This window comes from Prenolepis imparis, unplaced genomic scaffold (assembly GCF_030444845.1).
Source record: "Prenolepis imparis isolate NDT839.2.m4 unplaced genomic scaffold, iyPreImpa1.0 SCAF_1, whole genome shotgun sequence".
NCBI lineage: Eukaryota > Metazoa > Arthropoda > Insecta > Hymenoptera > Formicidae > Prenolepis > Prenolepis imparis.
The window spans coordinates 24,393,941-24,409,056 of NW_028141159.1; the positions used below are offsets into that span (position 1 = coordinate 24,393,941).

Here is a 15,116-nt window from a genome sequence, read left to right on the forward strand (position 1 = left end):
TTTATTAATTGGCAAGTCAGAAGTTGCATCTTTTTTAGGAAAATATCTTTTTATAATAGGTTTTGCACCTTGTAATAATTGTGCTAATGATAAAATTTGGTCTTCTATTAATTTAATATCAGATACTTTTTCAACGTCAAGATATATAAAAGACATCATCTGTAAAATAAATACATAATTCATAATAATCAATAAAAAATGATACAATAATATTTTATTATGAAATTTAAAGATTTTTAATATAATTTACTTGAATTTTTCACATATCCTTTTATTTCCATATTTTTTCCTTTCTCGAAACTATCATTAGCTTCGTAATCAGCAATTTGAATTTCTAATTTGTAATGACCATCTGTAATTGATCCAGTACCAATAGTTTTAAAACTATTTGAGAAAGTATTAAATCTTGTTTTAACATATCCTCGTATAACTGAAAAATATTTTATTTAAAAGTATTTATTTTAAGAAAATGTAATAGAAGAAAACATACATAAATATAAGAACATACTATATATGTATATGACAATATTAAATCATATATGATATATTTAGAATTACTTACGAACACATGAATTCAAGTAATCCGGAATATTTCTATCAATTTAGGTTGAACTGCGTGAATTATCTTTTTAAGGTCAAAAGAACCCAAATTATTAATAATAGTATTTGAAGGAATAATAAGTCCGTAAGGAAGAGTTCCTTGATTAAACTCCGGTAATTTCGTTTTTTTAGCTTTCACTATATCAATTTGAATAATCTGTAAAGTACATAAAGTAATATTAGATTAGAAAGTAACATATATATAATTATTATTATTATTGTATATATTAAATTAAATAAGAATAAAAAATATATTTAAGTATATTCAAAGTAAACAATAATATATAAATATTAATAGTTGTTAAAGATAAATAATATCTTTCTTAAAAAATTTATTAATTACTCGATTTGGTTTTATGTGAAACTGAATCCGCTCGATTTCAGCATTTTATACCACTATTTGAATTCGATGACGACTATTATTATTTAAAATAAATTTTAGCAATCGATAATGTTGTGCTTTGCCAACAATTTTCGGACCATCAATCTCATCAATGAAACCAATAACCTCTCTAAAAAAGATTTTAAAATCATCTTTTTACTTTTCAGAAAATTAAGAAATTTAAATATATATATACATATATTTACAGGATATCTCACCTTTGTACAACATTTTATTAGCGTATGCTAGAAGTAAAATAGAATAAAAAATTTTAATACAAAAATGTTGAGGCTACAATAGTTTTTGAATTATAAACCATCAAAATTTGTCAATGATATAGCATAGAACTCGCGCGTCCGTAACTAAACATACACGCCTATCGATCTGTCATCTGTTATTGATTTTTTCAAAGTAGTGTGATATTGATTTTTCTGCACAGCTTATTTTATTTTAAAAATAATAAAACCAATAATAGATGACAAATCGGTACGCGTATACATGTGTAATTCAGTGCGTGTATATCATTGGCAAATTTTGATCGCTTATAACTCAAAAATTGTTACAGCCTCAACATTTTTGTATTAGAATTTTTTATTCTATTTTTTACCTCTAGAACACACTAATAAAATATTGTACGGAGGTTGTGAGACACCTCCTATATGTACGCACACACACACTTATATACATTATATAAATAATGGATTAGAATTTATTAACTACTGAGATACAATATTTATTTTTTAAAAAGTAAAATGTGCAGATAAATAAATATAAATGCGTGTGTATTTTTTATTATATGAATTAAAATAAATAAAAAAGTTTACACAGTGGAATCCTCAAGTTTAATTGGTTTTAACATCTCATCTATCGCAAAAGTAATCATCTCTATTTCAATATTTTTATTTGAAATAATATCTTGTTTATTATTCAACGTTCTATAAATTAACATGCAAGATATAAATATCAAACATTAAAATATGTTGCATAAAATGATGTACAATATATAATTATAAAAATAAAATAAATAAAATATTATAAAAAAAATTAATATTAATAAATTAATAAATAAATTGATAAATAATCAATAATATTAAATAAATATTAATATTAATATTAATATTAATAAATAATTAATATTAATAAATTATTTAATTTTTATTTTAAAAATTAATAAATAAACAATAAATATGGACAGATAAACAACAATTGCCAAAAGTATCTTCTTTTAATGATCATTATTTTTTCTAAACCTTTTAAATTTATTTTAAATTAATTTTTTTACAAAATTATGTGTCAAATATTTAATTATATGTTGATTTAAACATATATATACATATATATATATGAATTGACAAAAAAAGAAAAGAAATATATCCTTTAGTATCAACTTTCCGTTCCTTTTAGTGTTTCGAACGATACCGAGACTGATCTCGGTCTCGGCATCGAGACCGAGACGAGACCGAGACGAGACCGAGACGAGACTTAAAACTTGAATTCGAGACTAAGACGAGACCTTTTTATGACGAGTCTCGGCTATATCGAGAGTCTCGTTGAGATTCTCGAATTTTGTGATATTTTTAATCTGAAATATTTTTAATTAAAAATTATTTTTAAATTAATTATTTATTTATTATTTTGGTGCAAAAAGAATTTACTTTAAAGTAAGTATTTTTAAATATAAATTCAATTTATACTAAAATGAAATGGAATTCTTTTCATAATTCTATTAGATATAAAATTGGTTCTTCCTATAAAGAAGTATGTGACATATAATATGTGCAAAATCTAAATCTCTATGTTAAATATGAAAATATATTATACTTAAATTAGGCGCCTTCGCCACAGAACAGTCTCCATAATTGAATATCGTTTTTGGAAATGAAGATTAAATATAAAAATATATCCAGTTCGAAAACTGAGAGTACGGAATAATCGTGCCTAATTCGTCGACGTTGAGTGTATTGAAAAAATATTTCTTTTATTTAATAGATAAAGACAAGGTAAAATTCGGAAAATATTTAATATACAAAAGTGAAAAGAAAGCAAAAAATTTATAAAAATGAAAGACTCAAATACAAGTGACTTAAAAGAACATTTGTTATCTTGTCACCCAAAAATTTACAATAATGCTTATAAAAAGAAAATAACGCTACCGCAACTGGCACATGGATAACTGATGATTAATCAAGCATTTTAATAGGTAGCGTAAAAATGTAAAAATAATTTAAGTATAATATCTTTACGTTTAACATAGAGATTTAGATTTTGTACATATTATATATATGTCACATGCATTTTTATAGAAAGAACAAATTTCATATCTAATAGAATTATGAAAAGAATTCCATTTCATTTTAGTATAAATACTAAAATTAAATTTATATTTAAAAATATTTTCATTAAAGTAAGTTCTTTTTATAGACAAGAAATGTACAACCCTGTTATCTCAAAGCGAATTTTATGATTTGGTTGTCAACTGGCTATGCATAAAATATTTGCCTTTTAATTTTTTCGAAAATGACGCTACACTTATTATGATTATCGAGACCGAGAATCTCGACTCGAGACTGAGACCGAGACGAGATTGTCATATTCGAGACCAAGCCGATACCGAGACGAGATCGAAATTTTCGAGACCAAATCGAGATCGAAACGAGACTTGAGCTAATCTCGTCTTGTCTTGGCGAGACCGAATCACTAGTCATCACTATATGCCAAAATTATATCGGTTGCTTTTTCAAATTTTGATGAATTAAAACATACTATTTTATTGTTGCGGAGTGAAAATTTCATGAAACTTGCAAGTTTTGTTAAAATATATCAAAACGAATAATTTCTTATTCCTTTATATTTTCAATATTTAGTTTTAAAAAATCTTTTTTCAAGATTGACTTAAAAAATAAAAATCTTTCCTACTTTATAGTATTTGCAGTGAATAGGATACTTCCGGTGACTCTCAGACGCTACGTGAGATAAAAATACAGGCTTAAATAGGTCTTAATTATGAACTGTGCTTATCTGATGAGAATAAAAAATTTCCCAGAACATGCATTTGCATCTGTACTATAAACATCGTCTTGAGCAGCGATTTTGTAAGTCGCACGCACGTAATAAGCAGAATATTATTCCAACGATAGAATATTACTACGAAACGATGTACATTTTTCATTTCAAGCACAGGCCTTTTAACCCCTTCGTTCATGCAGTCGCGCTATTTAAGGTTCGAATTTTATTTGCGTGAACGTGCCTGACGAGAGAGAGAGAGAAAGAACGTAGGTCGCATGCACTTCGTACTCTGGAGATGTATTATCCAGCCAACATATCCGCGATCTCATTACCATTATGATTTCCTAGTACACGTTATCGTCGTTGTTGATAATACGATGCAAAAGTACAAGGGGATACTATGCGATAAAGAAAATTGCGAAAGTGCAGTTTGCAAGAATGGTCTAGCGCGTGAATGATTACACGAAGGAGTATTTTAAGTATATTAAAGTTTCTTATTATTTGATCATTTGATTTGTGTTATACGCTAATGTATCTTGAACTTTCTTTAGCCTGAGAGATACTCGTAAAATTAGAACATATTGAAGGATTAGTGTGTATTGAGACATGAGACATACAGTATTATACATATATGAGAAATGCATATAAAAAAATTATGATGAATAATATTTTATGGAATTTGATAAAATATATACATGTTTTTTTTTTCTCAGTAGGAATAGCAAAGTGATCGAAACGTACGTACTTAATAGAAATTTTCCGAATTAAATATTCTTCAAGATAAAATTATAGATTTATTTCACATATTTAGCTTTTATATAAATATTATTTTTCGTTTTATATTTATTTGCAGTACACATATATGTATATGAATAATATGTAAAGGATACTTGAAATGTTTCAAATGTTATTTGTGAAACGCTGGACCACTTTATATTTTATTCAGCTAAGTACTTTAGATTCATTGATGTTTATAATAGGGATGTACACTGGGTACAGTATATACATTTAATTGGTCTCAATTGCGGAGAGACCGTAATGATAAGCATTTTAATTGTAATCAACATCAAGTAGTATTGCGATTGGTTCTCGCTCATTAATTCCGTGTTTAAATCGCTTTTGAGGACGTCTCATTGCAATCACGAATGCTTTGTGATTTATTAACAATAAGAGAAACAGAGGTAATTACAAGGAGGAGCTTTAAAAAGAGAGAAAGAGATAATGTTGCTCGTGTTTTAATAATAATACTTTTATTGCAAATAAAGAAAATTTAATTAATTTTATATTAATTTTATATTAAATTAAATTTATTATTTTATATTAAATTTAATTAATTTTATATATTAATACTCGATTAAATTTTGACACAATGGAATTAATAATTCAAAATTGCTTTTGTTTGCTGAATCAACTTTGATATATTAATTGTATACTCTACTCTGCAGAATTATACGTTTGTTGGATAAAAAAATATTTCGATCGATGAAATAATAAAAAGGCGCATATGCTTGTCGACCCGACTTTTTCGTGCCCGTGCATTTTTGATGGCCCTCCATCCCCTTTATGTCGCGCGCGGCTGGCACATTCTTGTCTTGGATAAGACATCTTTCTAGGAGGCCCGCCGCTTCAACACTTTAATCAGCGAGGTTGCTCATAGCTTGGACGTTTTAAATCGCTTCGTAAAAAAAAAATCGCGTTTTTTTTTTTCTTTTGCCAGCAACGCTAACGAGAAAGCCGCGCCGTGAAAAGAGAAAAAGAATCGAATCGACTGGGAGCCTTTTATTCTAAACATACAGACGACCCATATCTTCTTCAAATAGTGTCCATGTGATAGTGAAAGGAATCAGAAGAGGAAGAAACGGAGATATGAAAGAATGAAAGAACTTGTGCCAATGTATGTTTCTTTTCCTTCGCTTAAGTTTGTACACATACGTTTGTTCATGAAAAATGAAGCGTGAATCACAGCTGTATCTTTGGATTGTCTGAAAGTCGAAACGAAAGTCGCGAACTTTTAAATTCTTCTCTTTCTATTTTTTTCTCTTGTTCGCTTTCTTCTCTTTGCATGAGTAATTGTGACTGTTTTAAATATTGATTAGAGAAACTTTTTGCTTTAAATAATACGTCGTCAAAACCAATTATTTAAATCTGCATTTACTCGGTTATACCATATTAATAAAAAATATACGATACGGAATCGAGAATCGTATAATAAATTAATAATTGTAAATAAATCGCGAACTCAATATTTAATTTGTTATAATTATAAAACACTGCTTTCATTTGTTATATAAACATCATTCTGCGAATCAGAATATATGGACTCGTATTCATAGAAATCCAAAAGAAGAAATCTTATCGCTGTTTCATGTCGCAATGGTCGCGGTTTTGTTTTATACGTTTCTTTTCATTTTTTTTTATCTCGTTGCATGCTATAAATTAGTGTTTCGAACGATACCGAGACTGATCTCGGTCTCGGCATCGAGACCGAGACGAGACCGAGACGAGACCGAGACGAGACTTAAAACTTGAATTCGAGACTAAGGCCGGTATTCATAGTCGGTTCTTATATTTAAGACTGTCTTAAGTACAATCTTAAGATGTGATTAACCAATCACAGAGCCGTATTTGCATCTTAAGACATTACTTAAGACGGTCTTGAAATAAGAACGGATTATGAATACCGGCCTAAGACGAGATCTTTTTATGACGAGTCTCGGCGATATCGAGAGTCTCGTCGAGATTCTCGAATTTTGTGATATTTTTAATCTGAAATATTTTTAATTAAAAATTATTTTTAAATTATTTATTTATTATTTTGGTGCAAAAAGAATTTACTTTAAAGTAAGTATTTTTAAATATAAATTCAATTTATACTAAAATGAAATGGAATTCTTTTCATAATTCTATTAGATATAAAATTGGTTCTTCCTATAAAGAAGTATGTGACATATAATATGTGCAAAATCTAAATCTCTATGTTAAATATGAAAATATATTATACTTAAATTAGGCGCCTTCGCCACAGAACAGTCTCCATAATTGAATATCGTTTTTGGAAATGAAGATTAAATATAAAAATATGTCCAGTTCGAAAACCGAGAGTACGGAATAATCGGTGCCTAATTCGTCGACGTTGAGTGTATTGAAAAAATATTTCTTTTATTTAATAGATAAAGACAAGGTAAAATTCGGAAAATATTTAATATACAAAAGTGAAAAGAAAGTGTAAAAAGTGTAAAAAAATTTATAAAAATGAAAGACTCAAATACAAGTGACTTAAAAGAACATTTGTTATCTTGTCACCCAAAAATTTACAATAATGCTTATAAAAAGAAAATCACGCTACCACAACTGGCACATGGATAACTGATGATTAATCAAGCATTTTAATAGGTAGCGTAAAAATGTAAAAATAATTTAAGTATAATATCTTTACGTTTAACATAGAGATTTAGATTTTGCACATATTATATATATGTCACATGCATTTTTATAGAAAGAACAAATTTCATATCTAATAGAATTATGAAAAGAATTCCATTTCATTTTAGTATAAATACTATAAATTAAATTTATATTTAAAAATATTTTCATTAAAGTAAGTTCTTTTTATAGACAAGAAATCTACAACCCTGTTATCTCAAAGCGAATTTTATGATTTGGTTGTCAACTGGCTATGCATAAAATATTTGCCTTTTAATTTTTTCGAAAATGACGCTACACTTATTATGATTATCGAGACCGAGAATCTCGACTCGAGACTGAGACCGAGACGAGATTGTCATATTCGAGACCAAGCCGATACCGAGACGAGATCGAAATTTTCGAGACCAAATCGAGATCGAAACGAGACTTGAGCTAATCTCGTCTCGTCTTGGCGAGACCGAATCACTAGTTCCTTTGATTTATCTAAAATAATTATATACATAGTATGTATTAATTAGCACTCATCACTTGAAAAAGTGACCGCTCATAAAAACATACAAACAGATAAATGTACAATATTATAAATCAAGAGACACAGTAGTGTTTCGCGCCAAGTCAGGCGTAGCGACGAGACGGACCATGTATCTTTACGCAAGTCATTTATTTGAGAGTACCTCAGATTATTGGTCCTCAGTAACGGCTGAACCGATTGAGTTCTTGTTAAGTTTAATCAAAAACTTGGGATTAAATTATATAATAAAATGATCTTTATTATTACTCTATAAATATCATGAACGGAGATAACATCATGTAAAATATTGATGTTAGAATTTTTCATTAAAAAACGTCGGAAAAATTTACGACTAAACCGTTTGACAAGAGATGACATCAGTGACACTCGCGTATCGATTTTATGAATCGCGACCGTAATTCAATAACCTTTTTATTGTGTGAAAATGATGACAGATGCTTGATAGATGACAATGTGCTGTAGATTTTAAAATTACGTCTACATGAGTTGTTTATGTATTGTAAACAATTATTAATAATAAATATAAATACTGCACTTGGCGCCCTTTTTTACATTTTTTTTAAAAAAAGGTAAATTTTTAAGGATTATATTTGTTCACACATGTATAATAATATTCATATAATTGTATATATACAGGATGTCCCATTTTTTAATTAGAACAGGCTAATATCTCGAAATGATAAGGTTTTTAAAAAAATGTTTTAGACAAAAGTTATAGGGTTTCAAGGGGTATAGATAAGATGGTGTTATTAGTTTGACTTTGCATAGTCGTTTGAAGGTCATATAAAGAACACCTTCAATTTTTTTAAATGAAACTTCCTATTTTTTATTACATATACTTGTAGCTTATCTCGTGAGCTTCCCAAAACATTATAATAAAACAATTTTTTTTTACTATTTTTCGAGTTACAGGAGCTTCAAAGTTACAGTATTTTGACAAAGAATACAACATATCTTATGAAACATTCAGTTTTCAGTAATCTTATCTTAATACTTTTATATAGAATAATTAGATAAATCCATTGGTGTACAGAAAACACATTACTTTTAAGAAAAAATATAAGACTGCATATTGCGAGTTTTATACTTTTTCTTAAAAGCAACTATGTTTTCTTTACACCAATGAATTCGTCTTATTATTCTATGCATAAAAATATTAAGATAAGATTACCTAAAACTAAATAATTTATAAGATATTTTGTATTCTTCGTCAAAATATTATAACTTTCAAGCTCCTGTGTAATTCGAAAAATAGTCAATAAAAAATACTTTATTATAGTGTTTTGGAATGCTCTCAAGATAAGCTATACAATGAAAAGTAGGTTGTATGTTTTATTTAAAAAAGATGTTGAAGATGATTTTTACGTAATCTTCAAACGATTATGCAAGGTCACACCAATAACACCATCTTATATCGTTCTCAAAACCCTACAATTTTTATCTAAAACATTTTTTTTCTAAAACTCTGTTATTTCGACATATTAGCTTGTTAAAATGAAACATCCTGTATATTGTACATTTATATTATAATATTATCTTTGGGTGTAGTTCTGAAAACTGACTACCTCCGATTTAGATAAAATTTTGTGAAAAGCTTCCTTTTAGCTTAAAATGGATGCCTGTAAAGGGAATTTTGGCGACTCCTACAAAAAAGTCATTTTTTAACAAAAAATAGTAAAAAATATGGATAAACTTCCGAATACGACCCACGCCCGATTGCCATAAATTTTTGTAGAAACACTGTAAATGATGTCAAATGATTGTCCTTAAGCGGATTTTCACCGATACAAACATTTAATGCTAAAAATATTAAAATAACTTTCTATATAAATTATTGTCGGTAATTATATAGAATAGAGCCTTTTCACATGGGTACACACACACACACGGTGGGGGGGGGTGCAAGGGGGCCTGCGGCCCCCCTTCCGCACCCTCCCCGCCGGTAGCCAGGGTGGACCTCGCTTCACGTTGTAAAGTACACCGGGTGTCCCATTTTAAAGGACACACTCAAATATCTCAGAAACTCTGAGTTAAATCAAAAAATGTTTCCTACAAAAGTTGTAGGGTTTCGAGGGGGACATAACATAGTAATATTCATATGATTTGGGCGGCATCTCCAAGGTCAAGTAAAGGTAAGAATAAATTTTTTAAATGGAAACCCATATTTTTTATTATAACATCTTTTTCTACTAATTAATTTGAACAACTTTTATCTGAAGCATTTTTTTATTTTCTTCAAAATTCACCTTCTCACCTTCAAATTCTCACCTTCACTTGACCTTGGAGATGCCGCCCAAGTTCAAATGAATATTACTATGTTATGTCCCCCTCGAAACCCCACAACTTTTGTAGGAAACATTTTTCGATTTAACGCAGTGTTTCTGACAATGAGATATTTGAGTGGGTCCTTTAAAATGGGACACCTGGGATGCCTAAACACAGTGAATTCCAATAGACAATCAAGAAAGATATATTCAAATAACATAACACATTTAATACCAAATATATATAAAGCGTCCTAAGATATACAATATACATATATAAAGAATCCTAAGAAATACAAAAATAGAATAACAGAACGAAAACATCAACAAGAAACAATTTATATTATTCTTTTTTTAGCCAGAATATACATCTTTAATGTCTTCAATTAATTTTTTTAATGGATCTAATTTATGTTTTTTCACATCTCGCCTCCACAGAAATTCACACAAATGATCAGCCATGTTGTCTTTCGTAATTTGTAAATCGTAAATAGACAATAATTTATACAGAACATTATTTTAATATTTTTAGCATTAAATGTTTGTATCGGTGAAAATCCACTTAAGGACATTCATTTGACATCATTTACAATGTTTCTACAAAAATTCATAGCAATCGGATGTGGGTCGTATTTGGAAGTCCACCCAAAAATATAATAAGGTAAATAGAAGAGAGAGATTGTCTTGACCTTGACAAAATATGTTAAGGTTAGGTTACTGTTCTGAATATACTCCGAAAAGTTTTAAGTTTTGTTTATGGTTTATTAAATTTTTATTAACAATTAAATCATCTTTCCACGCGAAGCGAGGTTCCACCCAGACCTATGTGTCTAGTTTTTTGGTAGTGGGGCCCCCCGCAGGGGGGCGGAACCCACTGTGTCCACGCATACACTTTTCCACGCGAAGCGAGGTTCCACATAGATTTGCAACTTTCCACGCGAAGCGAGGTTAAACCCAAACCTATGTGTCTAGTTTTTTGGTAGTGGAACCCCCCGCAGGGGGGCGGAACCCACTGTGTCCACGCATACACTTTTGCACGTGAAGCGAGGTTCCACATGGGTTTGCAACTTTCGAAGCAAAACAAGGTCCACCCTCATCACTCTCTGCTTTCAGCGCGAAATGAGGTCTATATTTGCGAAATTCGACATGGGTTTGCAACTTTTCACGCAAAGCGAGGTTCATCCCCATCGCCCCCTGCTTTCAGCGCGAAACGTGGTCTATATTTGTTCACACGTGTACTTTACAAGATAAAGCAAAGTTCTGATTCATCCCTGGGACATAGATTTGAGTTAGATTATATTTTTTGTTAAAAAATGACTTTTTTTATAGGAGTCGCCAAAATTCCCTTTACAGGCATCCATTTTAAGCTAACAGGAAACTTTTCACAAAATTTTATCGAAATCGGAGGCAGTCGGTTTTCGGAACTTTATTCTTATCTTTAGTATTATTAAATTTAAGAATTAGTATATTTTATATTAATATATTAATAATATATTAATTATTTTATATAAATATAATATATTAATATATTTATTCAACATATTTACCTTGAATTTGCTTTGAATTATTTTTTGACAATATTATACGACTTATAAGTAATACCAGATGTTTGTCCAATAAGAATACTTATGTAGTCCAACTTGTGCACAAGATGTGATCAATTACTGCAAATATTAAAATCAATTTTTTAAATACACGTTTAATATATTTATTACTTAATTTTATAAATTTAATTATATATATATATGTATCGTCACGTCAGCTGACCAACAAAACTCGTCGTAGATTCAAGACAGTCAATCAAAAACATCAAAAATTAATTGTGATAAGGACGTACTCTTCTCGCTCATATGCGTTACACACGTTAACTTAGAAATCGTTCTTTTACAATATACTTTTATTGGAACTGTATACGTTCACATCACCAAAATGAGTCAACATTAGATGCACAAATATTCATATGTGTTATTTTGTTGTTATGGAAACTTTATTGCTATGAGACTTCTGTAAAAAAAGAATGACGAATTTCTTATTAATTACTATACAGACGAACTTCATGCACTACACACGCACTTTTCACGTCAATAGAAGATTTCTATTTATTCTTTTTTATCTTTCCTTATCTTGTAGTAAAACTAAGAAACATATATATGTATATACATATATCACATCCGTTTATTAAAAAATTTATTGGTTTTACATGTAAAATAAGGAATAGTAAAAAATAAAAAAAAATAAAAAGGTAAATAATAAAAAAACTAAAATGTTCCAATAATGTAGAAAACGTGTGTGTGTGTGTGTGTGTGTGTGTGTATATACAGGGTGTTCAAAAAAGACCGGAACCCCTGAATAACTCAGAATAATCGAATTCTAGGAAGAAAACACTCCAGACAAAAGTTGTAGGGTTAAAGAAAAGGAACTTGATGGTGACCTAGAACTTGACCTTGAGATCAAGTTTAGAGGTCATTCGAAGGTCAACTGGAATTTTTGAAATAGAAACCCCCATTTTTTACCCCGGATTCGGAAAGAGCGGGAAATCTTACGTTCAGAAAGGTACTTAAGTCATGGGTTAAGATGACCTTTAAGGGTCAAATTGTATAGGACAGAAGAATCTATCAATAACTAACTTTAATCATGTTCTAGGGGGAAAACACCTCAGACAAAAGTTGTAGGGTTAAAAAAAGGGACTTGATGTTTATTTTGAACTTGACCTTGAGATCAAGTTTAGAGGTCATTTGAAGGTCAACTCGAATTTTTAAAATTGGAACTCCTATTTTTCGTTTAAGCGCGAGCGTACACCCACTGCTCGTAGGTGATGTGCTCGGTCCTAAAACGGACTGTATTTTGAAAACTAAACGCTTGCTCATCTTGATCCTGGACTCGTTTTAAAGGGGAAGATTTCTACTTTTTTTAAAGATTTTTTTGAAGGAAATCGAAGATGTCTAAATTTGAGAAAAAATTGATTTCTATTTTGTTTTTTTGAAAATCTTAAATAAATTTTTACTTCCTCAAAAAACTGATTTTACAAAATTAAAGTATGTAAAAAAACCTTTTAAAACCACATCTTATTTTATAAATCGTAGTCTACTGAAATTTATCAGCGTTTGAAGTTGGACGCGACGGCCCAAATGATAAAAATTCAAATCCCTGTTAATAAAAAGCCCGTTGGGCGTGGGCCAAAAGATTTGAGCAACAATTTTACTTTTGATAAAACTACAATTTCTGCAAATTTTGCGCCACAAAATTATTGCAGCAACATTTTGTAACATTTCTGCAATGTTGCAATTTTGCAAAGAAATATTTTTGCAATATTTTTGTATTGTTCGATAATCTCTTTTTGTTATATGTACGAACTCTGCTGAATGATAAGTAGATAATATGTATTGTAATGATAAGTCGATAACAGACATGTATTCTTCTCGCTTATCTTGCCATTTGATTGCAAGTAACTTGTTTGTAGAGCGGAAATATATTTCACCCTTTCTTAATTTTTCTTCCAATTTTGGCATATATTTCCGTCGTTGTTTTACTATACATCAAGCATTTGTATTATTTTTATGAAGCAAATTAAACAATGTCGGACTAGTATACCAATTATCAACAAATAACATATGCCCTTTGCCTAAATATGACTCTAATAATGTAAGTACAATTTTGCCTGATATTCCAAGTGCTTTTTTATTTGATACATTAAAATTACATTAGAATTACATTAGAATTATAGCCTGTATAAATAATAAAAGCTTGAATATGTCCACTTTTACAATCGTACAAAACGAAAGATTTTATGCCGAATCTGTTTAGACGGAATATATACTGCTTAAAACTTAATCTTCCTTTAAATAACAATAAACTTTCATCTATACATAAATTACGAAATGGAAACAAATAATTTTTAAAAGATGCGCGGAGTTTATTAACAATTTCATGTATTTTTATCAATCGATCAGAACTAACTGTTGTAATGTCATTAAAATGTAACATTTTTAATAAAAAAAACATATATCTGTCTCGAAACATAATCTGATTAAAAATATCTGTACGCAATCTATCTTTTGACTAGAATTCTGTATAATGTAATTTTTTTACTCGCGACATCAGTAATTTAATGGAAAAAAAAACAGAAAATTTTATTTACTGTAGTTTCTTTTTCATAACTATTTGAGAAAAAACGTATGTTATTATTCATTGCATAGTGACAGTAAATATTTGCTTTTACTGCAATAAATGCGACTAATTCTTCAGAAAAAAAATAATTGAAAATAATCTAACGCAGTGGAAAACCAATAAAGATAAGATTTTATGCCAGAACCATTCATATCAAATTTGAATATTCTTAATTTGTATGTGATCTATTTATTTCCTCACATTCTGTTTCTTCTAAATATCTAAATTATCGACTTCGTTTTCCGATTCCGATGAATTCAATATTCGCCTTCGTACTTTATGTAAATTTTTTCTACTATTTAATGCAAGATGCGAACATTCTCTATCAACATCTCCCACAATTTTTGATTTTGTATCGCTTAATAATTTTTCTTTTATTACACTTAGTATAACCATATTAGGACGAACAAGTCTACAAAATTAAAAGAAATAAAATAATTAAAAATAATACTACTAATACAACTACAAACTCAAAAGCAATAATATATACCTGATAATGATATGTCGACAAACAAATAATTATTTTCTTCAAAGATTTTATCAATATACTATTAAGAAATGGAAGTATATCTTAATTGTGAACTCTTGGCGATCATACTTAATACTGTCGTTGAATATTTTTTTTTTTTTTGATGAAACAAATGCAGACAAATAAAACATGAAAATATTTCTATGATGACAAAATATAATTTTAAAAAAATTATAAGCGATACAAATCAGAAATGGAAAAAGATATTGA

General features: G+C 28.9%; 2 protein-coding genes and 1 long non-coding RNA gene across 4 annotated transcripts in view; 1 reads left to right on the forward strand and 2 right to left on the reverse strand.

The window, feature by feature from the left end:
* LOC145932988 (uncharacterized) overlaps positions 1-15,116 on the reverse strand; it is a 218,765-nt gene that overhangs the window by 76,007 nt on the left and 127,642 nt on the right. The gene's annotated exons all lie outside the window — the stretch shown is intronic.
* The window catches only part of LOC145937289 (uncharacterized), a 114,593-nt gene that overhangs the window by 6,208 nt on the left and 93,269 nt on the right, over positions 1-15,116 (forward strand). The gene's annotated exons all lie outside the window — the stretch shown is intronic.
* The window catches only part of LOC145937319 (uncharacterized), a 33,456-nt gene continuing 18,639 nt past the window's right edge, over positions 300-15,116 (reverse strand). Inside the window, exons 2-3 of one of the 2 annotated variants that reach the window (XR_014425541.1) lie at positions 563-757; positions 300-430 (exon numbers count right to left, since the gene is read on the reverse strand). This is a non-coding gene — a long non-coding RNA (uncharacterized LOC145937319). Of the gene's footprint in view, positions 431-562; positions 758-11,856; positions 11,875-15,116 lie in introns of those variants that run through there. The other variant, XR_014425538.1, reaches the window with a different exon arrangement.